Genomic DNA, 22,837 nt, shown 5'->3' with positions numbered 1-22,837 from the left:
AAAATTGATCCGTTGATGCCCCCCAAGAATTGATGATGTCATCTTACAATTTTGTCAAATAAATGTTATTTAAATGTTAAAACGCAGCTTGTGATTTATAAATACGCTATTAAGATTTTTCGGCTTTCGATTTCTCTATTTTTCAGCTTTAGATGTCTCAATTTTTCAATATTTCAATTTTGGGCTTTTTCAATTTTTCCATACTTCGAATTTTCGATTTATCGATTTTTTTACTTTTCGATTTCTTAATTTTTGTCCTCTTTAATTTTACGATTTTTAAACATTTCGATTTTTCAATTTTTCAAATTTTGACGTTTCTAATTTTTCAGTTTTCCGATTCCTGAAGTAATCTTTTTTCTTTATTTTCCCATTTCTCGACTTCCCAAAGTTTCGATTTTCATTTTTTAATTCTTTAATTTTTCAATTTTTCAGGTTTTTGATTTTTCAATTTTTCGATTTTTTAAGCTTACGATTTTTCGACTTTGTTCTTTTAGTTTTTCAATGTCAAAATTTTCCAATTTTTTTGATGTTTCTTTCAGTTTTGGGATATTTCGTCTCTTCGATTTTTGGACTCTTGGATTTTTTGATTTCTCGATTTTTTACTTTTTGGATTTTCAATTTTTGGTTAAGCTTTAGATTTTTCAATATTTGGACTGTTTTATACTTCGATTTCTCAATTTTTCAACATTTAGATGTTTTAATTTCATTAATTTCTCGTGTTTTCAGTTATTCCTTATTCAATTTTTCAATTTTCCGAATTTTTAAATTTTCAATTTTCCAATTTTTCGATTTTTCAATTTCTTGATTTCTTGATTTATCCAAACGATGTTTCATTTTTTAATTGCGATTTTTCAATTTTTTAAATTCTGGGGTCTTTTTCAGTTCTCGAATTCTCAAAGTTTCGATTGTTCACTTCTCTGTGGGGCACCTTGGTGTTCTACTTTTGTAAAATTCTGAGCTGACCTGTTTTTGAGTCAATTTTGGGCTTTTTCAATTTGTCCATTCTTCAAATTTTCGATTTCTCGATTTTTTTACTTTTCGATTTCTTAATTTTTATCCACTTTAATTTTACGATTTTTAAATATTTTAATTTCTCAAATTTTCAAATTTTGACTTTTCTAAATTTTCAGTTTTCCGATTCCTGAAGTAATCTTTTTTCTTTATTTTCCCATTTCTCGACTTCCCAAAGTTTCGATTTTCATTTTTCAATTCTTCAATTTTTCGATTTTTCAGGTTTTTGATTTTTCAATTTTTCGATTTTTTAAGCTTACCATTTTTCGACTTTGCTGTTTTAGTTTTTCAGTGTCTAAATTTTCCAATTTTTTAATTCCTCAATTTTTTAGATATTTCTTTCAGTTTTGGGGTATTTCGCCTTTTCGACTTTTGGACTCCTGGATTTTTTGATTTCTCGGTTTTTTAATTTTTCGATTTTCACTTTTTGGTTAAACTTTAGATTTTTCAATTTTTCGACTGTTTTATACTTCGATTTCTCAATTTTTCAACATTTCGATGTTTTACAATTGGATCAATTTCTCGAATATTCAGTTCTTCCTTATTCAATTTTTCAATTCTCCGAATTTTTAAATTTTCGATTTTCCAATTTTTCTTTTTTCAAATTTTTCGATTTTTCAATTTCTTGATTTCTCGATTGATCCAAACGATGTTTCATTTTTTCATTGCTTAATTTCTCGATTCATCAATATTTCAATTTTCAGATTTTCTTCTCGGTTTTCGACTCCTCAATTTCTCAATCCTCTGATTTTTCGATTTCTCGATGTCTCAGTTTTCGAATTTTTTGATATTTCGATTTTTGGATTTCTCGGTTTTTCGATTTTTTATTATCGGGCTTTCCAATTTTTCGATTTTCCTATTTTTCGATGTTTCGATTTTTCAGTTGTCCGATTTTTCAATTTTTCAATTTTTTAAATTCTGGGGTCTCGATTTCTCGATTTTTTGATTTTTCGATGTTTTATAATTTTATCAATTTCTCGAGTTATCAGTTCTTCCTTATTTCAATTTTCCAAATTTTTAAATTTTCGATTTTCCAATTTTTCGATTTTTCAATTTCTTGATTTCTCGATTTATCCAAACGATGTTTCATTTTTTCATTGCTTAATTTCTCGCTTCATCAATATTTCAATTTTCAGCTTTTCTTCTCGGCTTTCGACTCCTCAATCCTCTGATTTTTCGATTTCTCGATGCCTCAGTTTTCGAATTTTTTGATATTTCGATTTTTGGATTTCTCGAATTTTCGATTTTTTACTATCGGGCTTTTCAATTTTTCGATTTTCCAATTTTTCGATGTTTCGATTTTTCAGTTGTCTGAATTTTCAATTTTTTCAATTTTTAAATTCTGGGGTCTGGATTTCTAGATTTTTTGATTTTTCAGTTCTCCAATTCTCAAAGTTTCGATTCTTCATTTCTTTGGTGTTCTATTTTTGTAAAATTCTGAGCTGACCTGTTTTTGAGTCAATTTTGGGCTTTTTCAATTTTTCCATTCTTCGAATTTTCGATTTCTCGAATTTTTTACTTTTCGATTTCTTAATTTTTGTCCTCTCTAATTTTACGATATTTAAATATTTCGATTTGTCCATTTTTCAAATTTTGACGTTTCTAATTTTTCAGTTTTCCGATTTCTGAAGTAATCTTTTTTCTTTATTTTCCCATTTTTCGACTTAACAAAGTTTCCATTTTCATTTTTAAATTCTTCAATTTTTCGATTTTTCAGGTTTTTGATTTTTCAATTTTTCGATTTTTTAAGCTCACGATTTTTCGACTTTGCTGTTCTACTTTCTCAATGTCTAAATTTTCAACTATTTTAATTCCACAGTTTTTTTGATATTTCTTTCAGTTTTGGGATATTTCGCCTTTTCGACTTTTGGACTCCTGGATTTTTGATTTCTCGATTTTTTACTTTTTGGATTTTCAATTTTTGGTTAAATATTGGATTTTTCAATATTTCGACTGTTTTATACTTCGATTTCTCAATTTTTCAACGTTTGGATATTTTAATTTTATCAATTTCTCGAGTTTTCAGTTCTTCCTTAATCAATTTTTCAATTTTCCGAATTTTTAAGTTTTCGATTTTCCAATTTTTCTTTTTTCAAATTTTTTGATTTTTCAATTTCTTGATTTCTCGATTTATCCAAACGATGTTTCATTTTTTCATTGCTTAATTTCTCGATTCATCAATATTTCCATTTTCAGCTTTTCTTCTCGCCTTTCGACTCCTCAATTTCTCAATCCTCTGATTCTTCGATTTCTCGATGTCTCAGTTTTCAAATTTTTTGATATTTCGATTTTTGGATTTCTCGGTTTTTTGATTTTTTACTATAGAGCTTTTCAATTTTTCGATTTTCCAATTTTTCGATGTTTCGATGTTTCAGTTCTCCCATTTTTCGATTTTTTGATTTTTCAGTTCTCGAATTCTCAGTTTCGATTGTTCACTTCTCTGTGGGGAACTTTGGTGTTCTATTTTAGTAAAATTCTGAGCTGACCTGTTTTTGAGTCAATTTTGGGCTTTTTCAATTTTTCCATTCTTCGAATTTTCGATTTCTCGAATTTTTTACTTTTCGATTTCTTAATTTTTGTCCTCTTTAAATTCCTCAGTTTTTTTGATATTTCTTTCAATTTATTAACCTGTATGTGTTCAAGCATGTATTTTATGTGTTTGAAAATATTTTTTATGTATTCTTCTGTTTATTTATTCAATCTTATTATAATTAAAAAGCAGGTTCGTGGAAACGTATTAAGTATACAAAGTAAAAACATGCTTAATGATATAAATTTATTAATATGTATAATATAATGCAAAATAGGTAATTATAGCTATTTATGTCAAGAACATAGGTCGACATTACTTTGTGTTATTTTGTATACACCGTCGCTAGAATGTATGGAAACGGTTAAATATGTTGAGAAACAATTGTACAAATCAACTGAAATTAGGTACAGGGGTACCAGAAGTTGTGCTCTAATTATTATTCGTCAAAAACATTTTTTTGGTTTATTTGATTTCGAAATGCAAGGCCAACAATTTTCTTTTCTGAATTCATTAAAGTAGCACAATTATACTTTCTTTCTGACTGAAATGGCAAATTAAATAGGAATAAATAAAAAACGAAAGATGACAGTTACCTTTGAAGATAATTTTAATTATTGAATATGACTGATTGATTTTTAATTTCATGCTGTTACATGGGCACTAAAATTTGTCACCAACAATGAAATGACGTAATCTCCAATTTTTTTAATAGTTTCCGGTTTATGAATCCGTGTTGAGTTTTTACCTTGGAGGTCGAGATTTTGAAAAAAAAAAAATAACATTTTCCAATTTATAGTTATATTGGAAGCATGTTAAATCGTTAGTCAAAATTTATCCGTTCATGCCCCCTAAGAATTGATGATGTCATCTTACAATTTTGTCAAATAAATGTTATTTAAATGTTAAAAAGCAGCTGTGATTTATAAATACGCTACTAAGATTTTTCGACTTCCGATTTCTCTATTTTTCAACTTTAGATGTCTCAATTTTTCAATATTTCAATTTTGGGTTTTTTCAAATTTTCCATTCTTCTAATTTTCGATTTCTCGATTTCTTAATTTATGTCCTCTTTAATTTTACGATTTTTAAATATTTCAATTTTTCAATTTTTGAAATTTTGACGTTTCCAAATTTTCAGTTTTCCGATTTCTGAAGTAATCCTTTTTCTTTATTTTCCCAAAGTTCCGATTTTCATTTTTCAATTCTTCAATGTTTCGATTTTTCAGGTTTTTGATTTTTCAATTTTTCGATTTTTTAAACTTACAATTTTTCGACTTTGTTTGTTTTTCAATGTCAAAATTTTCCAATTTTTTAATTCCTCAATTTTTTTGATATTTCTTTCAATTTTGGGATATTTCGCCTTTTCGACTTTTGTACTCCTGGATTTTTTGATTTCTCGATTTTTTACTTTTTGGATTTTCAATTTTTGGTTAAACATTAGATTTTTTAATATTTCGATGTTTTAATTTCATCAATTTCTCGAATTTTCAGTTCTTCCTTAATCAATCTTTCAATTTTCCGAATTTTTAAATTTTCGATTTTCCAATTTTTCTTTTTTCAAATTTTTTGATTTTTCACTTTCTTGATTTCTCGATTTGTCCAAACGATGTTTCATTTTTTCAATGCTTATTTTCTCGATTCATCAATATTTCAATTTTCAGCTTTTCTTCTCGGCTTTCGACTCCTCAATTTCTCAATCCTCTAAGTTTCATATTTCTCGATGTCTCAGTTTTCGAATTTTTTGATACTTCAATTTTTGGATTTCTCGGTTTTTCGCTTTTTTACTATCGGACTTTTCAATTTTTCGATTTTCCAATTTGTCGATGTTTCGATGTTTCAGTTGTCCGATTTTTCAATTTTTTCAATTTTTTAAATTCTGGGGTCTCGATTTCTCGATTTTTTGATTTTTCAGTTCTCGAATTCTCAAAGTTTCGATTGTTCACCTCTCTGTGGGGAACTTTGGTGTTCTATTTTTGTAAAATTCTGAGCTGACCTGTTTTTGAGTCAATTTTGGGCTTTTACAATTTTTCCATTCTTCGAATTTTCGATTTCTCGATTTTTTTACTTTTCGATTTCTTAATTTTGGTCCTCTTTAATTTTACGATTTTTAAATATTTCAATTTTTCAAATTTTCAAATTTAGACGTTTTTAAATTTTCAAATTTCCGATTTCTGAAGTAATCTTTTTTCTTTATTTTCCCATTTCTCGACTTAACAAAGTTTCGATTTTCATTTTTCAATTCTTCAATTTTTCGATTTTTCAGGTTTGTGATTTTTCAATTTTTTGATTTTTTAAGCTTACGATTTTTCGACTTTGTTGTTTTAGTTTTTCATTGTCTAAATTTTCCACTATTTTAATTCTTCAGTTTTTTTGATATTTTTTCAGTTTTGGGATATTTTGCCTTTTCGATTTTTGGAGTACTGGATTTTTTGATTTCTCGATTTTTTACTTTTTGGATTTTCAATTTTTGGTTAAACATTAGATTTTTCAATATTTCGACTGTTTTATACTTCGATTTCTCAATTTTTCAACATTTCGATGTTTTAATTTAATCAATTTCTCGAGTTTTCAGTTCTTTCTTATTTCAATTTTTCAGTTTTCCGAACTTTTAAATTTTCGATTTTCCAATTTTTCGATTTTTCAATTTCTTGATTTCTCGACTGATCCAAACGATGTTTCATTTTTTCATTGCTTAATTTCTCGATTCATCAATATTTCAATTTGCAGCTTATCTTCTCGGGTTTCGACTCCTCAATTTCTGAATCCTCTGATTTTTCAATTTCTTGATGTCTCAGTTTTCGAATCTTTTGATATTTCGATTTTTGGTTTTCTCTGTTTTTCGATTTTTTACTATCGGGTTTTTTAATTTTTCGATTTTCCAATTTTTCGATGTTTCGATTTTTCAGTTGTCCGATTTTTCAATTTTTTCAATCATTTAAATTCTGGGGTTTTTTCAGTTCTCGAATTCTCAAAGTTTCGATTGTTCACTTCTCTGTGGGGAACTTTGGTGTTCTATTTTTTTTTCATTCTAAGCTGACCTGTTTTTGAGTCAATTTTGGGCTTTTTCAATTTTTCCATACTTCGAATTTTCGATTTATCGATTTTTTTACTTTTCGATTTTTTAATTTTTGTCCTCTTTAATTTTACGATTTTTAAATATTTCGATTTTTCAATTTTTCAAATTTTGACGTTTCTAAATTTTCAGTTTTCCGATTTCTGAAGTAATCTTTTTTCTTTATTTTCCCATTTCTCGACTTCCCAAAGTTTCGATTTTCATCTTTGAATTCTTCAATTTTTCGATTTTTCAGGTTTTTGATTTTTCAATTTTTCGATTTATTAAGCTTACGATTTTTCGACTTTGTTGTTTTAGTTTTTCAATGTCTAAATTTTCCAATTTTTTAATTCCTCAATTTTTTTGATATTTCTTTCAGTTTTGGGACATTTCGCCTCTTCGATTTTTTACTTCTTGGATTTTTAATTTTTGGTTAAACTTTAGATTTTTCAATTTTTCGACTGTTTTATACTTCGATTTCTCAATTTTTCAACATTTCGATGTTTTAATGTTATCAATTCCTCGAATTTTCAGTTCTTCCTTATTTCAATTTTTCAATTTTCCGAACTTTTAAATTTTCGATTTTACAATTTTTCGATTTTTCAATTTCTTGATTTCTCGATTGATCCAAACGATGTTTCATTTTTTCAGTGCTTAATTTCTCGATTCATCAATATTTCAATTTTCAGCTTTTCTTCTAGGCTTTCGACTCCTCAATTTTTCAATCCTCTGATTTTCCGATTTCTCGATGTCTCAGTTTTCGAATTTTTTGATATTTCGATTTTTGGATTTCTCGGTTTTTCGCTTTTTTACTATCGGACTTTTCAATTTTTCGGTTTTCCAATTTTTGGATGTTTCGATTTTTCAGTTGTCCAATTTTTCAATTTGTTCAATTTTTTAAATTCTGGGGTCTTTTTCAGTTCTCGAATTCTCAAAGTTTCGATTGTTCACTTCTCTGTGGGGAACTTGGTGTTCTATTTTTGAAAAATTTCGATTTCTCGATTTTTTTATTTTTCGATTTCTTAATTGTTGCCCTCTTTAATTTTACGATTTTTAAATATTTCGATTTTTCGATTTTTCAAATTTTGACGTTTCTATATTTTCAGTTTTCCGATTTCTGAAGTAATCTCTTTTCTTTATTTTTCCATTTTTCGACTTCCCAAAGTTTCGATTTTCATTTTTCAATTCTTCAATTTTTCGATTTTTCAGGTTTTTGATTTTTCAATTTTTCGATTTTTTAAGCTTACGATTTTTCGACTTTGTTGTTTTAGTTTTTCAATGTCTAAATTTTCCAATTTTTCAATTCCTCAATTTTTTTGATATTTCTTTCAGTTTTGGGATATTTCGCCTTTTCGATTTTTGGACTCCTGGATTTTTTGATTTCTCGATTTTTTACATTTTGGATTTTCAGTTTTTGGTTAAACATTAGATTTTTCAATATTTCGACTGTTTTATACTTCGATTTCTCAATTTTTCAACATTTCGATGTTTTCATTTTATCAATTTCTCGAGTTTTCAGTTCTTCCTTATTTCAATTTTTCAATTTTCCCAACTTTTAAATTTTCGACTTTGTTTTTTTTCTTTTTTCAAATTTTTCGATTTTTTAATTTGTTGATTTCTCGATTGATCCAAACGATGTTTCATTTTTTCATTGCTTAATTTCTCAATTCATCAATATTTCAATTTTCAGCTTTTCTTCTCGGCTTTCGACTCCTCAATTTCTCAATCCTCTGATTTTTCGATTCGTTGATGTCTCAGTTTTCGAATTTTTTGATATTTCGACTTTTGGATTCCTCGGTTTTTTGATTTTTTACTATCAGGCTTTTCAATTTTTCGGTTTTCCAATTTTTCGATGTTTCGATTTTTCAGTCAATTTTAGGCTTTGTCAATTTTTCCATTCTTCGAAATTTCGATTTCTCGATTTTTTTACTTTTCGATTTCTTAATTTTTATCCACTTTAATTTTACGATTTTTAAATATTTTAATTTCTCAAATTTTCAAATTTTGACTTTTCTAAATTTTCAGTTTTCCGATTCCTGAAGTAATCTTTTTTCTTTATTTTCCCATTTCTCGACTTCCCAAAGTTTCGATTTTCATTTTTCAATTCTTCAATTTTTCGATTTTTCAGGTTTTTGATTTTTCAATTTTTCGATTTTTTAAGCTTACGATTTTTCGACTTTGCTGTTTTAGTTTTTCAGTATCTAAATTTTCCAATTATTTAATTCCTCAATTTTTTAGATATTTCTTTCAGTTTTGGGGTATTTCGCCTTTTCGACTTTTGGACTCCTGGATTTTATAATTTCTCGGTTTTTTACTTTTTCGATTTTCACTTTTTGGTTAAACTTTAAATTTTTCAATTTTTCGACTGTTTTATACTTCGATTTCTCAATTTTTCAACATTTCGATGTTTTAATGTTATCAATTTCTCGAACTTTCAGTTCTTCCTTATTTCAATTTTTCAATTTTCCGAACTTTTAAATTTTCGATTTTCCAATTTTTCGATTTTTCAATTTCTTGATTTCTCGACTGATCCAAACGATGTTTCATTTTTTCATTGCTTAATTTCTCGATTCATCAATATTTCAATTTGCAGCTTATCTTCTCGGGTTTCGACTCCTCAATTTCTGAATCCTCTGATTTTTCAATTTCTTGATGTCTCAGTTTTCGAATCTTTTGATATTTCGATTTTTGGTTTTCTCTGTTTTTCGATTTTTTACTACCGGGTTTTTTAATTTTTCGATTTTCCAATTTTTCGATGTTTCGATTTTTCAGTTGTCCGATTTTTCAATTTTTTCAATCTTTTAAATTCTGGGGTCTTTTTCAGTTCTCGAATTCTCAAAGTTTCGATTGTTCACTTCTCTGTGGGGAACTTTGGTGTTCTTTTTTTTTTTCATTCTGAGCTGACCTGTTTTTGAGTCAATTTTGGGCTTTTTCAATTTTTCCATACTTCGAATTTGCGATTTATCGATTTTTTTACTTTTCGATTTCTTAATTTTTGTCCTCTTTAATTTTACGATTTTTAAATATTTCGATTTTTCAATTTTTCAAATTTTGACGTTTCTAAATTTTCAGTTTTCCGATTTCTGAAGTAATTTTTTTTCTTTATTTTCCCATTTCTAGACTTAAAAAAGTTTCGATTTTCATTTTTCAATTCTTCAATTTTGCGATTTTTCAGGTTGTTGATTTTTCAATTTTTCGATTTTTTAAGCTTACGATTTTTCGGTTTTGTTGTTTTAGTTTTCCAATGTCTAAATTTTCCAATATTTCAATTCCTCAGTTTTTTTGATATTTCTTTCAGTTTTGGGATATTTCGCCTTTTCGATTTTTGGACTCCTGGATTTTTTGATTTCTCGATTTTTTACTTTTTGGATTTTTAATTTTTGGTTAAACATTAGATTTTTTAATATTTCGACTGTTTTATACTTAGATTTATAAATTTTTCAACGTTTCGATGTTTTATAATTTCATCAATTTCTCGAGTTTTCAGTTCTTCTTTATTTCAATTTTTCAATTATCCGAACTTTTAAATTTTCGATTTTCCAATTTTTCGATTTTTCAATTTCTTGATTTCTCCATTGATCCAAACGATGTTTCATTTTTTCATTGCTTAATTTCTCAATTCATCAATATTTCAATTTTCAGCTTTTCTTCTCGGCTTTCGACTCCTCAATCCTCTGATTTTTCGATTTCTCGATGTCTCAGTTTTCGAATTTTTTGATATTTCGATTTCTGGATTTCTCGATTTTTCGATTTTTTACTATCGGGATTTTCAATTTTTCGATTCTCCAGTTTTTCGATGTTTCGATTTTTCAGTTGTCCGAGTTTTCAATTTTTTCAATTTTTTAAATTCTGGGGTCTCGAATTCTAGATTTTTTGATTTTTCAGTTCTCGAATCCTCAGAGTTTCGTCTACACTTCTTTGGTGTTCTATTTTTGTAAAATTCTGAGCTGACCTGTTTTTGAGTCAATTTTGGGCGCTTTCAGTTTTTCCATTCTTCGAATTTTTGGTTTCTCAATTTTTTTACTTCTCGATTTCTTAATTTTTGTCCTCTTTAATTTTACGATTTTTGAATATTTCGATTTTTCAATTTTTCAAATTTTGACGTTTCCAAATTTTCAGTTTTCCGATTTCTGAAGTAATCTTTTTTCTTTATTTTCCCCTTCCTCGACTTCCCAAAGTTTCGATTTTCATTTTTCAATTCTTCAATTTTCGGTTTTTCAGGTTTTTGATTTTTCAATTTTCCGATTTTTTAAGCTTACGATTTTTCGACTTTATTGTTCTAGTTTTTCAATGTCTAAATTTTCCAATTTTTTAATTCCTCAATTTTTTTGATGTTTCTTTCAGTTTTGGGATATTTCGCCTCTTCGATTTTTTACTTCTTGGATTTTTAATTTTTGGTTAAACATTAGATTTTTCAATATTTCGACTATTTTATATATACTTCGATTTATCAATTTTTCAACATTTCGATGTTTTATAATCACATCAATTTCTCGAGTTTTCAGTTCTTCTTTATTTCAATTTTTCAATTTTCCGAATTCTTAAATTTTCGATTTTCAAATTTTTCGATTTTTCAACTTCTTGATTTCTCAATTTATCCAAACGATGTTTCATTTTTTCAGTGCTTAATTTCTCGATTCATCAATATTTCAATTTTCAGCTTTTCTTCTAGGCTTTCGACTCCTCAATTTCTCAATCCTCTGATTTTCCGATTTCTCGATGTCTCAGTTTTCGAATTTTTTGATATTTCGATTTTTGGATTTCTCGGTTTTTCGCTTTTTTACTATCGGACTTTTCAGTTTTTCGGTTTTCCAATTTTTCGATGTTTCGATTTTCAGTTGTCCGATTTTTAAATTTTTCCGATTTTTTAAATTCTGTGGTCTTTTTCAGTTCTCGAATTCTCAAAGTTTCGATTGCTCACTTCTACAAAGAACTTTGGTGTTCTATTTTTGTAAAATTCTGAACTGACCTGTTCTTAAGTCAATTTTGGGCTTTTTCAATTTTTCCATTCGTCGAATTTTCGATTTCTCGATTTTTTACTTTTCGATTTCTTAATTTTTGTCCTCTTTAATTTTAAGATTTTTAAATATTTCGATTTTTCAATTTTTCAAATTTTGACGTTTCTAATTTTTCAGTTTTCCGATTTCTGAAGTAATCTTTTTTCTTTATTTTTCCATTTCTCGACTTCCCAAAGTTTCGATTTTCATTTTTCAGTTCTTCAATTTTTCGTTTTTTCAGGTTTTTGATTTTTTAATTTTTCGATTTTTTAAGCTCACGATTTTTCGACTTTGTTGTTTTAGTTTTCCAATTTTTTAATTCCTCAATTTTTTTGATATTTCTTTCAGTTTTGGGATATTTCGCCTTTTCGACTTTTGGACTCTTGGATTTTTTGATTTCTCGATTTTTTACTTTTTGATTTTCAATTTTTGGTTAAACTTTAAATTTTTCAATTTTTCAACATTTCGATGTTTTAATTTTATCAATTTCTCGAGTTTTCAGTTTTTCCTTATTTCAATTTTTCAATTTTCCGGATTTTTAAATTGTCGATTTTCCAATTTTTCTTTCTTAAAGTTTTTCGATTTTTCAATTTCTTGATTTCCCGATTTATCCAATCGATGTTTCAATTTTTCATTTCTTAATTTCTCGATTCATCAATTTTTCAATTTTCACCTTTTCTTCTCGATTTCTGAATAGTCTGATTTTTCGATTTCTCGATGTCTCAGTTTTCGAATTCTCCGATATCTCGATTTTTGGATTTCTCGGTTTTTGGATATTTTTCTTTGGGCTTTCCAATTTTTCGATTTTTCAGTTATCCGATTTTTCATTTTTTCAATTTTTTTAATTCTGGGGTCTCGATTTCTCGATTTTTTGATTTCCCAGTTCTTCAGTATTTCAATTTTTAATTTTTCAAATTTTGACGTTGCTAAATTTCCAATTTTCCGATTTCTCGAATTCTCAAAGTTTCAATTCTTCACTTCTTTTTAGGGACTTTGGTGTTCTATTTTTGGAAAATTCGGAGCTGACCTGTTTTTGAGTTAATTTTGGGACCCCATTTTCTTTTTTGAAAAATTTAAAACAATCTTGAAGTATTCCTGTTTGGAATGAATTTGAAAGTGTTTTGGAGCCTCTAGTGTCTTTTCTTATAATAATTTAATTAAATTTTATAAGATACGTCATTTAGGTCATATCACATTTGCCAAAATCAGTCTTATCTTAGCAGATACTGGCCCCGCCCACCCACCCTCTCTTTTCTTAGGAGTATGTCATTTGCCAAAATCAGTTTTACCTTAGCTAGTACTTGCTAAGATAAAACTGACTGGAAAATTACATACTCTCTAAGAAAATAGAAGCCGGGTGGGCGGGGCTAGTATTTGTTAAGGTAATACTGATTTTGGTAAATGACATACTCTTTAAGAAAATAAAAGGTGGGTGGGCGGCGCTAGTATTCGATAAGAGAAGATTGATTGTGGCAAATGATATACCTTCTAAGAAAACAGAGGGCGGGTGGGCGGGGCCGGTACTTGAAAAGATAGGACTGATTTTGGTAAATGACATATTCTCTAAGAAAAAAAAAAGGGTGGGTGGGCGGGGTTAAAACTTGCTAAGATAAACTGAACAATATTAAGAGCAGTCAGTGGAATGATGAAGAGGTGGGTGGGCGGGGTTACTGTTTGCTCATAAAACTAGAAAAAAGCTAAACTTAGCTTATTTTTACAAAAAAAAAAGATCAAAATTTGGAAACATTACGAGCTTACCTACTTATATTATATGCACAAGGCAGGAATTTTAAACAGCTTCTCTAGTGTTTAGTTGGTTATGCTTTAATGGATTTTTCTTTTATTGGCTTTGTGTTTCTATATAATTTATAAATGTCTTATTAAATGGTTTTTTTTTTGGGTTTTTTTATTTTTCAATTTTTCGAAATTTTAGATTTTTCAATTTTTTGAGACCTCGATTTATCGAGATTCGGATGTTTCGATTTTGGCTTATTTATATTTCGAAACATCGAAAAATTGGAAAATCGAAAAATTAAAAAATAAATTGGAAAATCTAAAATTTAAAAATTCCTAAAATTGAAAAGTTGAAATATAGAAGAACTGAAAACTCAAGAAATCGAAAAACCTAAAATTTTTAAAACTCATAAGTTAAAATATCGAAAAGTTGAAAAATTGAGAAATCGAAGTATAAATCAGTCGAAAAAACGTAAAATTGAAAATGCAAAAAGTAAAATGTGGAGAAATCGAAAAATCGAGAACTCAGAAAATCGAAAAGTCGAAATACTAAACAATCCCAAAACTGAAATATCGAAAAATTGAAAAGTAGAAGAAAAATTGAAGAATAGAAAAACTGAAAAATCTCAAAATTAAAAAATTCCGAAATCGAAAAGTCAAAAAAGCAAAGTCGAAAAATCACAAACTTAAAAAATCGAAAAAAAGAAAAATAAAAAACTGAAGAATTGAATAATTGAAGAACTGAAAAATCGAAAATTTAGAAAGCGAGAAATGGGAAAATAAAAAATAGATTAATAGAGAAATCGGAAGACTGAAAATTCAGAAACTCCAAATTTGAAAAATTGTAACTCGAAAATCTAAAATTGAAAAACTGAAAAATTAACAAATTGAGAAATCGAAATTTGAAAATTTAAAAAATTGAAAAATTAACAAATTGAGAAATCGAAATTCGAAAATTTAAAAAATTGAAAAATTGGATAATTCAAAAATCGAAACATCGAAAAATCGGAAAGCCGAAAAGTAAAATCGGAAAACCGACAAATCGAAACATCGAAAAATTCAAAAACTGAGACATCGAGAAATCAAAAATGAGGTCTCGACATGGAGGGAGATTTTACAAATATTGGGTTTGAGATTCATTTTTTTATTCTAAAAATTTCTATATTTCATTAAGCGGAAAAATCATAGGAGTTTTCGAAGAACTGATACTGAAAGTAATTTGTGGAGACAAAAAGTCTCTTTCAGTGATTTTTGAAAATGGTCAAAAAAAATTGAGATTTTAATAAAAATTGGTCTTTTTGCAAAAGTTGTGTAAAAATATAGCAAAAAGTGTGAAATATTTATGTTTCCAAAAATATAGCGTGTTTGTGGCCTAGGTAAGATTTTAGAAATATTCAGTTTCAAAATTATTTTTTTTTAATCTCAAAAAAATCAAGTTCCTACAATTTATTGGACGATACTCGTACTGCAAAAATGCGAAGAATTTTCGAAGGAATTAAGACTAAAAGAACTTCTGGAGATTGAAATCTACAAAAAAAATCTTTACCCAATTTCGAACGTGGCCAAAAAAAGATCGAATTTTTTGTAAGGGAAAATTGAGTTCTTGAAAAACTTCTCTAAAATTTCACAAAAAATTCCGGAATATAGATCTCGATTTGCTAATTCAAAAATTATCATTGTTTATAATCCTGTAGCAATATTTTTCTAAAAACTGACATATTTCTTTGGGAGATTCTAAAGTTTAGAAATATTCAATTTGAAAATCATTTTCTTTTATCTTAAAAATGGACGTATTTCATTGGATTCTGGAGGTCGAAATCTACAAAAAAATCTTGAAAGGTAATTTTTGAAGATGGTCGAAAAACGCAAAAAATTTCATAAGGGGGAGCATTGAAAAATGGAGCTTTTAGAGAAGTTGTTTAAAAATCCACTCCCTTTGGCCTGATTTCTTTGAAAATTTGTTCCATTTTTCCAGAATCGTTCAATAAGATATGTCAAATTTTAGAATATTAAAAAAAAGACTTTCAAATCAAGTACATATTTTTAAAATCCTAATTCGACATCACGCAACTCTATATTTTTAGAATCAGCACCGAAAAAAGTGAAAACCGGAAAACTGCAGATCGAAGAATTGAAAAATTGAAAAAACTGAAAAATTTCGCATTAAAAAAGAAAAATTAAGAATCAGGATATTGCAAAACCGAAAAATTGAAAACTCGTGAATCGAAAAATTGCAAAATCTAAAATTGAAACATCCGAAATTTGGAAAATCGAAAAGCTGAAGAATTTATAAATGAAAACTCGGAAAGTGCACGTCCTATAATTGAAGAAACAGAAAAAATTAAAAATTGAAAATTAAAAAAAAAATTATTGAAAAAACAAAAAATTATGGAATCGGAGTAGGTACTGAGAAATTGAGAAATTGCAAAAAAATAACTGAAAAATTTTTTCATATCGAAAAAAGATGAAATATAAAATAGAAAACCAAAGCGAAAAATTGCAAAGCAAAAAATTAAAGACATGAAAAATTGAAACATTAAAAATTGAAACATTAAAAATTGAAAACTCTCGACCTGCAAATCGAAAAAATGCAAATTCTATAAACTAAAACATCCAAAATTTGGAAAATTGAAAAACTGAAAAATTTAGAAATCAAAACTCGAAAAGTTAGGTGTCCTAAAATTGACGAAACAGAAAAAATTAAAAATTGGAATATTCCAAATCAGAGTATTAAAGAAACGAAAATTTGAAAACATTTAAATTGAAAAAACAAAGAATTCTAGTTTGTTCCTACACTGAGAAGAGTTATAAATAACAAAAAACCGAAATGAAAGTTAGAAAGAGTAGACAAACGGGATGGATAAACATCATAATATTAAAAAAAAAACTAAAAAATTTGAAACATTGAAAAATAAAAATTGAAGAATTAAAGTCCAAAATTTCGAAAAGAGAAAAATTAAATATCGAAAAAGTGAACAACCGAAAAATCCAAAATTTAAATAAAGGAAAAATTGAAAATGTAAAAATTCGAAAATTCGAAAAAAAAAATTAAAAAATCAAAAACCTGAAACATGGGAAAATTGAAAAATTGAAGATTGATGAAAAATGTAGAAACCCACAAAAAAAATCTCTTTATGTAATTTTTAGAGGGGGTAAAAAATAAGCCGAAGTTTATATAAGGGTGAAGTACCTACTAAAAAAATTGGGTTTTTAAAAAAAAATGTGTACAAAAATTCAGGAAAAATTGTGAAATATAAACCTCGATGTGTTGTTTCCGAAAATACAGCGTGTTTGTGGTCCTAGGCTAAATTTAAGAAATATTCAATTTGAAAATAATTTTCTTTTATCTTAAAAATGGACCTATTTCACTGAATTCTGGGGGTCGAAATCTACAAAAAAATCTTGAAGGGTAATTTTTGAAGATGGTCGAAAAACGCAAAAAATTTCATAAAGGGGAGCATAAAGAAATGGATTGGCCTGATTTCTTTGAAAATTTGTTCCATTTTACCAGAATCGTTCAATAAGATATGTCAAATTTTAGAATATTAAAAAAAAAGACTTTCAAATCAAGTACATATTTTTAAAATCCTAACTCGACATCACACAACTCAATATTTTTAGAATCAGCACCGAAAAAAGTGAAAACCGGAAAACTGCAGATCGAAGAATTGAAAAATTGAAAAAACTGAAAAATTTCGCATTGAAAAAAGAAAAATTAAGAATCAGGACATTGTAAATCCGAAAAATTGAAAACTCGTGAATCGAAAAATTGCAAAATCTAAAATTGAAACATCCAAAATTTGGAAAATCAAAAAACTGAAGAATTTAAAAATGAAAACTCAGAAAGTGCACGTCCTATAATTGAAGAAACAGAAAAAATTAAAAAAATTTTAATTGAAAAAACAAAAAATTATGGAAGCTGAGTATTGAGAAATTGAGAAATTATAAAAATAAATAAGTGAAAAATTTTTAAAATCATTAGCATTATCAAATTTTAGGTGAAAACTAAAAAATTGCAACTCAATAAAACGAAGAATTGAAAACCGGAAAATAGCAAACTGAAAAATTGAAAAATTGAAAAAATTTAAATTTCAAAGTTTTCATATCGAAAAAAGATGAAATATAAAATAGAAAACCGAAGCGAAAAATTGCAAAGCAAAAAATTAAAGACAAGAAAAATTGAAACATTAAAAATTGAAAACTCTTGAATTACAAATCGAAAATTTGCAAATTCTATAAACTAAAACATCCAAAATTTGGAGAATTGAAAAACTGAAAAATTTAGAAATCAAAACTCGAAAAGTTGGGTGTCCTAAAATTGAACAAACAAAAAAAAATGAAAAATTGGAATATTGCAAATCAAGTATTAAAGAAAGGAAAATTTGAAAAAATTTAAATTGAAGAAACAAAGAATTCTAGAATAGTAACATTGATAAATAAAAAAATTTAGAAATAGAGAAAATAAAAACCGAATCGTAAAACTGCAAATTGAAAATTTGAAAAAATGAAAAATTTGAGAATCGAAAAATTGAAAAGTTCAATAAGTACATTTTCCCGGTTTTTGAATTTCATTAGTTCAAGTTTAGTGAGTAACTAGAGCATAATTTAAAATATCACCCGGTAATAATATAAACAGGAACACTAAAATAAGGGGTTGATAACGTTTGTTCTTACACTGAGAAGAGTTATAAATAACAAAAAAACCGAAATGAAAGTCAGAAAGAGTAGACAAACGGGGTGGATAAACATCATAATATTAAAAAAAAAAACTAAAAAATTCGAAACATTGAAAGATTAAAATTGAACAATTAAAGTCCAAAATTTTAAAAAGAGAAAAATTAAATACCGAAAAATTGAAGAACCGAAAAAGCCAAAACTTTAAAATGTAAAAATTCGAAATTCGAAAAAAAAAAAATTAAAAAATCAAAAACCTGAAATATTGGAAAATTGAAAAATTGAAGATTAATGAAAAATGTATTCTAGTTTTTAAATTTTTCAAAGTTTTCATTTCATACTTTATCGTTTTTTTATTTTTGATTTTACAATTTAGCAAATGGTCCATTTTTTTATACGAAGGGTTGAAAAATCGGAAAAGTGGAAAAACACAAAATCAAAGAACTGAATTGAGAGAACTCAAAATCGACAAATTTGAAGGACAAAAAATGAATGAAGTGAAAAGTTGGAAAATCCAAAAATTGTAAAAATTATAGAATGGTCAAAACTGTAAAGTCGAAAAATTGTACCTACTATTAAAAAATGGAAAAATTGAAAAATTAAATATCGAGAAATTGAAAAAAGTTTTAAAATACAAAATCGAGAAAGTGAAACAAAAAAATTCAAAAATATAAATTTCGAAAACCTGGAAAATTTCACATTGAAAAAAGAAAATTTAAAAATCAGCACATTGAAAAACCGAAAAATTGAGACATCTAAAATTTAGAAATTTGAAAAACTGAAAAATTTAAAAATCAAAACTCGAAGAGCTGCGTGTCGTAAAATTGAAAAAACAAAGAATTCTAGAATAGGAACATGAAAAATAAAAAAATGTAGAAATAGAAACAATAAAAACTGAATCGTAAAACTGCAAATTGAAAATTTCAAAAAATGAAAAATTGGAGAATCGAAAAATTGAAAAGTCATTTTCCCGGTTTTTGAATTTCATTTGTTTAAGCTTATGTCCTTCAAAAGTTCAATTTACTTTTACCTTGTTTGCACCGGGTGATTTTTAAAATTTTTGCTTTAGTTACCCATAATGCTCTCATGAGTAATTAGAGCAGAATTTAAGAAATCACCCGGTAATAATATAAACAGGAACACTAAAATAACGAGTTAATAACACATGTTCTTACACTGTGAAGGGTTGTAAATTAAAAAAAAACGAAAAGAAAGTTAGACAGAGTAAACAAGCGGCATGGATAAACATCATAATATTAAAAAAAACCTAAAATTTGAAAATTCGAAAAATTGAAAAATAAAATTCGAAAAATTGAAAAATAAAAATCGAAGAATTGAAGTCCAAAATTTCAAAAAGAGAATAATTAAAAAACGAAAAATTGAAAAATCGAAAAATTCAAAATTTAAATAAAGAAAAAATTGAAGAGGTAAATGTTGAAGTCCAATAAGTACATTTTCCCGATTTTTGAATTTCATTTGTTTAAACTTATGTCCTCCAAATGTTCTGTTTACTTTTAACTTGAATGTACCGGGTGATTTTTTAAATTCCTGCTCTAGTGAGCAACTAGAGCATAATTTAAGATATCACCCGGTAATAATATAAACAGGAACACTAAAATAACGGGTTGATAACGTTTGTTCTTACACTGAGAAGAGTTATAAATAACAAAAAACCAAGATGAAAGTTAGAAAGAGTATGTAAACGAGATGGATAAACATCATAACAATAAAAAAAAAACTAAAAAATTCGAAACATTGAAAAATAAAAATTGAAGAATTAAAGTCCAAAATTTCAAAAAGAGAAAAATTAAATACCGAACAATTGAAGAACCGAAAAATCCAAAATTTAAATAAAGGAAAAATTGAAAATATAAAAATTAGAAAATTAGAAAAAAAAAAATTAAAAAATCAAAAACCTGATACATTGGAAAATTGAAAAATTGAAGATTAATGAAAAATGTAGAAACCCACAAAATAAATCTCTGTATGTAATTTTTAGAGGTGGTAAAAAATAAGTCGAAGTTTACATAAGGATGAAGTACCTACTAAAAAATTGGCTTTTTGAAGAAAAAAAACACTTTCAAATCAAGTACATATTTTTAAAATCCTAATTCGACATCACACAACTCTATATTTTTAGAATCAGCACCTCGTGATCGATATTCCTGAATTTTTATAGATTTTTCGACTTTTTCAAAATTTCAACATTTTTTCGACTTTCTTCGAAAAATACCCAAAGAGATTTTTTGTAGATTTCGACCTCCAGAAGTCACTTTTAGCCTCATTTCTCCCAACATCCTACCATTTTGATTTTTTTTAACAGAAATATCGTGTATTTAACCCTCATCTTATCGCTAAGACTAAAAATTTACCAAAATTGACAAATGCATTGAAATTTGGTCAGAGTCCCGTTATTATAATACTCACCCTGTATGTGTTATACCTCCTTTCATATTTTGCGCAAAAAATTGCTCACTTTCGGGATTAATTTAACAATGTTTAAACAAACTGATTTGTTTTTCATAACTTCGTATTTGTACGAAAACGCTTTGATGCAATAATTTTGAATTTCTTGGGTACCTAAATAACCGGAATTCGTCTGTTCATCCGCCAAACAGCCTTTAAAATATCGCGCAATCGGCTTAAATTAAAGCGACATCCCTTTGTCCCGTCGCCTAAAAAATAAACTGCACCCCTAACAGCCCGACGCGACGTTAAAAATCGTCACCGTTCCTTAAAAACCCGTCCTTTTCCACGAACATCTTTCTTATTTTCCCTTTAGAAACCATTCCACCTTGATTAAATCCATCGCACACCAAAGAAAATCTCCCATCTCCCGCCGCCTCTCCGAAACAACAAATCGACACAGCAAAAACACTTTTTACATCTCCTCATCCCAAATGAAAAACGCTCTCCTAGATAACATCCGGAAAATATCTCGACAGGATGGCGAATTGTTACGACGCGTCCATTGCTCCGAAATAAAATTTTTTTCGTGTTGTATTGTTAACGTTCGACGTTATCGCTTATGACAGTGAAATTTATTGGGTTCTATGCACAAACGCACGAATTTTTTTCTTCTCTGCGATCATTGAATACGGTCACGATTGAATTACACACCGACGCCAGGAAATTTATTTTCACTTTTGACGCTCGTGTGACAAACTGGAAATTTCATCTGATCGAAGCCGGAGTGGAGTGGTCGAAATAGGATGAACGGAAAATAAACATTTGAAAAATGAATAGGGCGCTGAATAAATTTGGCGCAGCTGGATGGATGGGATTAGTTTTGATGTTGTGATAGGGCGCAGTGAATTTGTTATTTTAGTGGAGGTGAACGGCGTGTTTTCCCTTCCGAACGACAGGCGAAAGGAGATGTAATAGGCCGATTTTCCACAACGTCCAATTTTCTATTTTTCGGGGGTTAAAAAAAGTTAAGGCTCCCTCGCCAGCAATAATAAAAGGCAGTTATTAGAAAACGTCTGATAATATAAACAGCAGTTTTTTATTGCCTGAGCGTAAGCTTAGTCCGTCGGGCGACTTGCCACTTTCATGTTTACTGGACGTTTCATGATTTTTTTCAATTTTCCGTTTCTTCAATTTTCCAAGTTCTTGATTTTTAAAGATGTGTGAGGATCCGAATTACACAAACTGGATGTTATCTCTACGATTCTTAACGTATGTTTCTATTGATTAAGATTGAGACATGTTTCGGAGACTTCCAAGTTCTCATCTTCAATCAGTCGTTGAAAATGTAAGATAAAATGAAATTCTATTGTACATTGTTTCTGAGTTCACTATCTAAAAGATAACATTCTATAATGTTTTTTCGATTTTATAATTTTTTGTTTATTCAATTTTTCAATTTTGAAAATTTTGGATTTTTCAGTTATCCGATTTTCCGATTTCTTTAATTGTTAATATTTCGATTTGACAATGTTTTGTTTTTTCGATTTTCGACTTTTTTAATTTTTAAGTTTCTCAATTTTTAATCTATTGATTTTCCAATTTTTCGCCTTGCAATTCTTCAAGCTCTTGATTTCCACTTTTTAGATTTTTCAAAGTTTTCGTTCTATACTTCTTTGTGTTTCCATTTTTGACTTTACAATTTTGCAATTTTTGCTTTTTTTATTCGAAAGGTGAAAAATCGAAAAATTGAAAATCGAAAATTAAAAAAATCGGTAAATTGAAAAATCGAATGAACGAAAAAGTTTTAAAATCCAATCATATAATAAGTGGGAAAATCCTAAAATCGAAAAAGTGAAAACTTTTTTTAAATTATGTATGTTGTATTTAAATTGAAAACTACAAAAATTACAAAGCAAGAAAAACTGAAGAAAGGAAAAAGTGAAAAATCTAAATGTTGAAAAATCGAAAAATTGAAAACTGAAAAACTGCAGATCGAAGAATTGAAAAATGCAAAAATTGAAATATTTTACATTGAATAAAGACAAATGATTAAATCAGAACACTGAAAAACCAAAAAATTGAAAAATAAAAGATTGGAAACTTATGAATCGAAACATCGCAAAATCTAGAAATTGAAACATCCAAAATTTGAAAAATTGAAGAATTTTAAAAATCAAAACTCAAAGAATTCCATGTCGTAAAATTGCTTGAATTGAATTGAAAAACAAAAAAAAAATGAAAAATTAAAAATTAAAAAAATTTAAATTGAAAAAACAAAAAACTATAAATAAACTGAAAACTGAACACACGAAGAATAAAACATTGAAAAAAGATTAATTATATAATGAGAATATTGAAAAACGGGAAATTTGGAAAAATAACGAGAACAGAAAATCGAAACGAAAAATTGCAAAGCAAAAAATTGAA

At 27.4% G+C, this 22,837-nt stretch overlaps 1 protein-coding gene across 2 annotated transcripts in view; it reads left to right on the top strand.

The window, feature by feature from the left end:
- The window catches only part of LOC135138396 (ly6/PLAUR domain-containing protein 6B-like), a 432,620-nt gene that overhangs the window by 20,172 nt on the left and 389,611 nt on the right, over positions 1-22,837 (top strand). The gene's annotated exons all lie outside the window — the stretch shown is intronic.

The sequence above is a fragment of the Zophobas morio genome, unplaced genomic scaffold, assembly GCF_036711695.1.
Source record: "Zophobas morio isolate AGI-343-1 ecotype UQ-CSIRO unplaced genomic scaffold, CSIRO_AGI_Zmor_V1 ptg000030l, whole genome shotgun sequence".
NCBI classification, from domain to species: Eukaryota; Metazoa; Arthropoda; class Insecta; order Coleoptera; family Tenebrionidae; genus Zophobas; species Zophobas morio.
The sequence above is the reverse complement of the archived record's forward strand: the minus strand, read 5'-3'. Positions and strand labels throughout refer to the sequence as shown.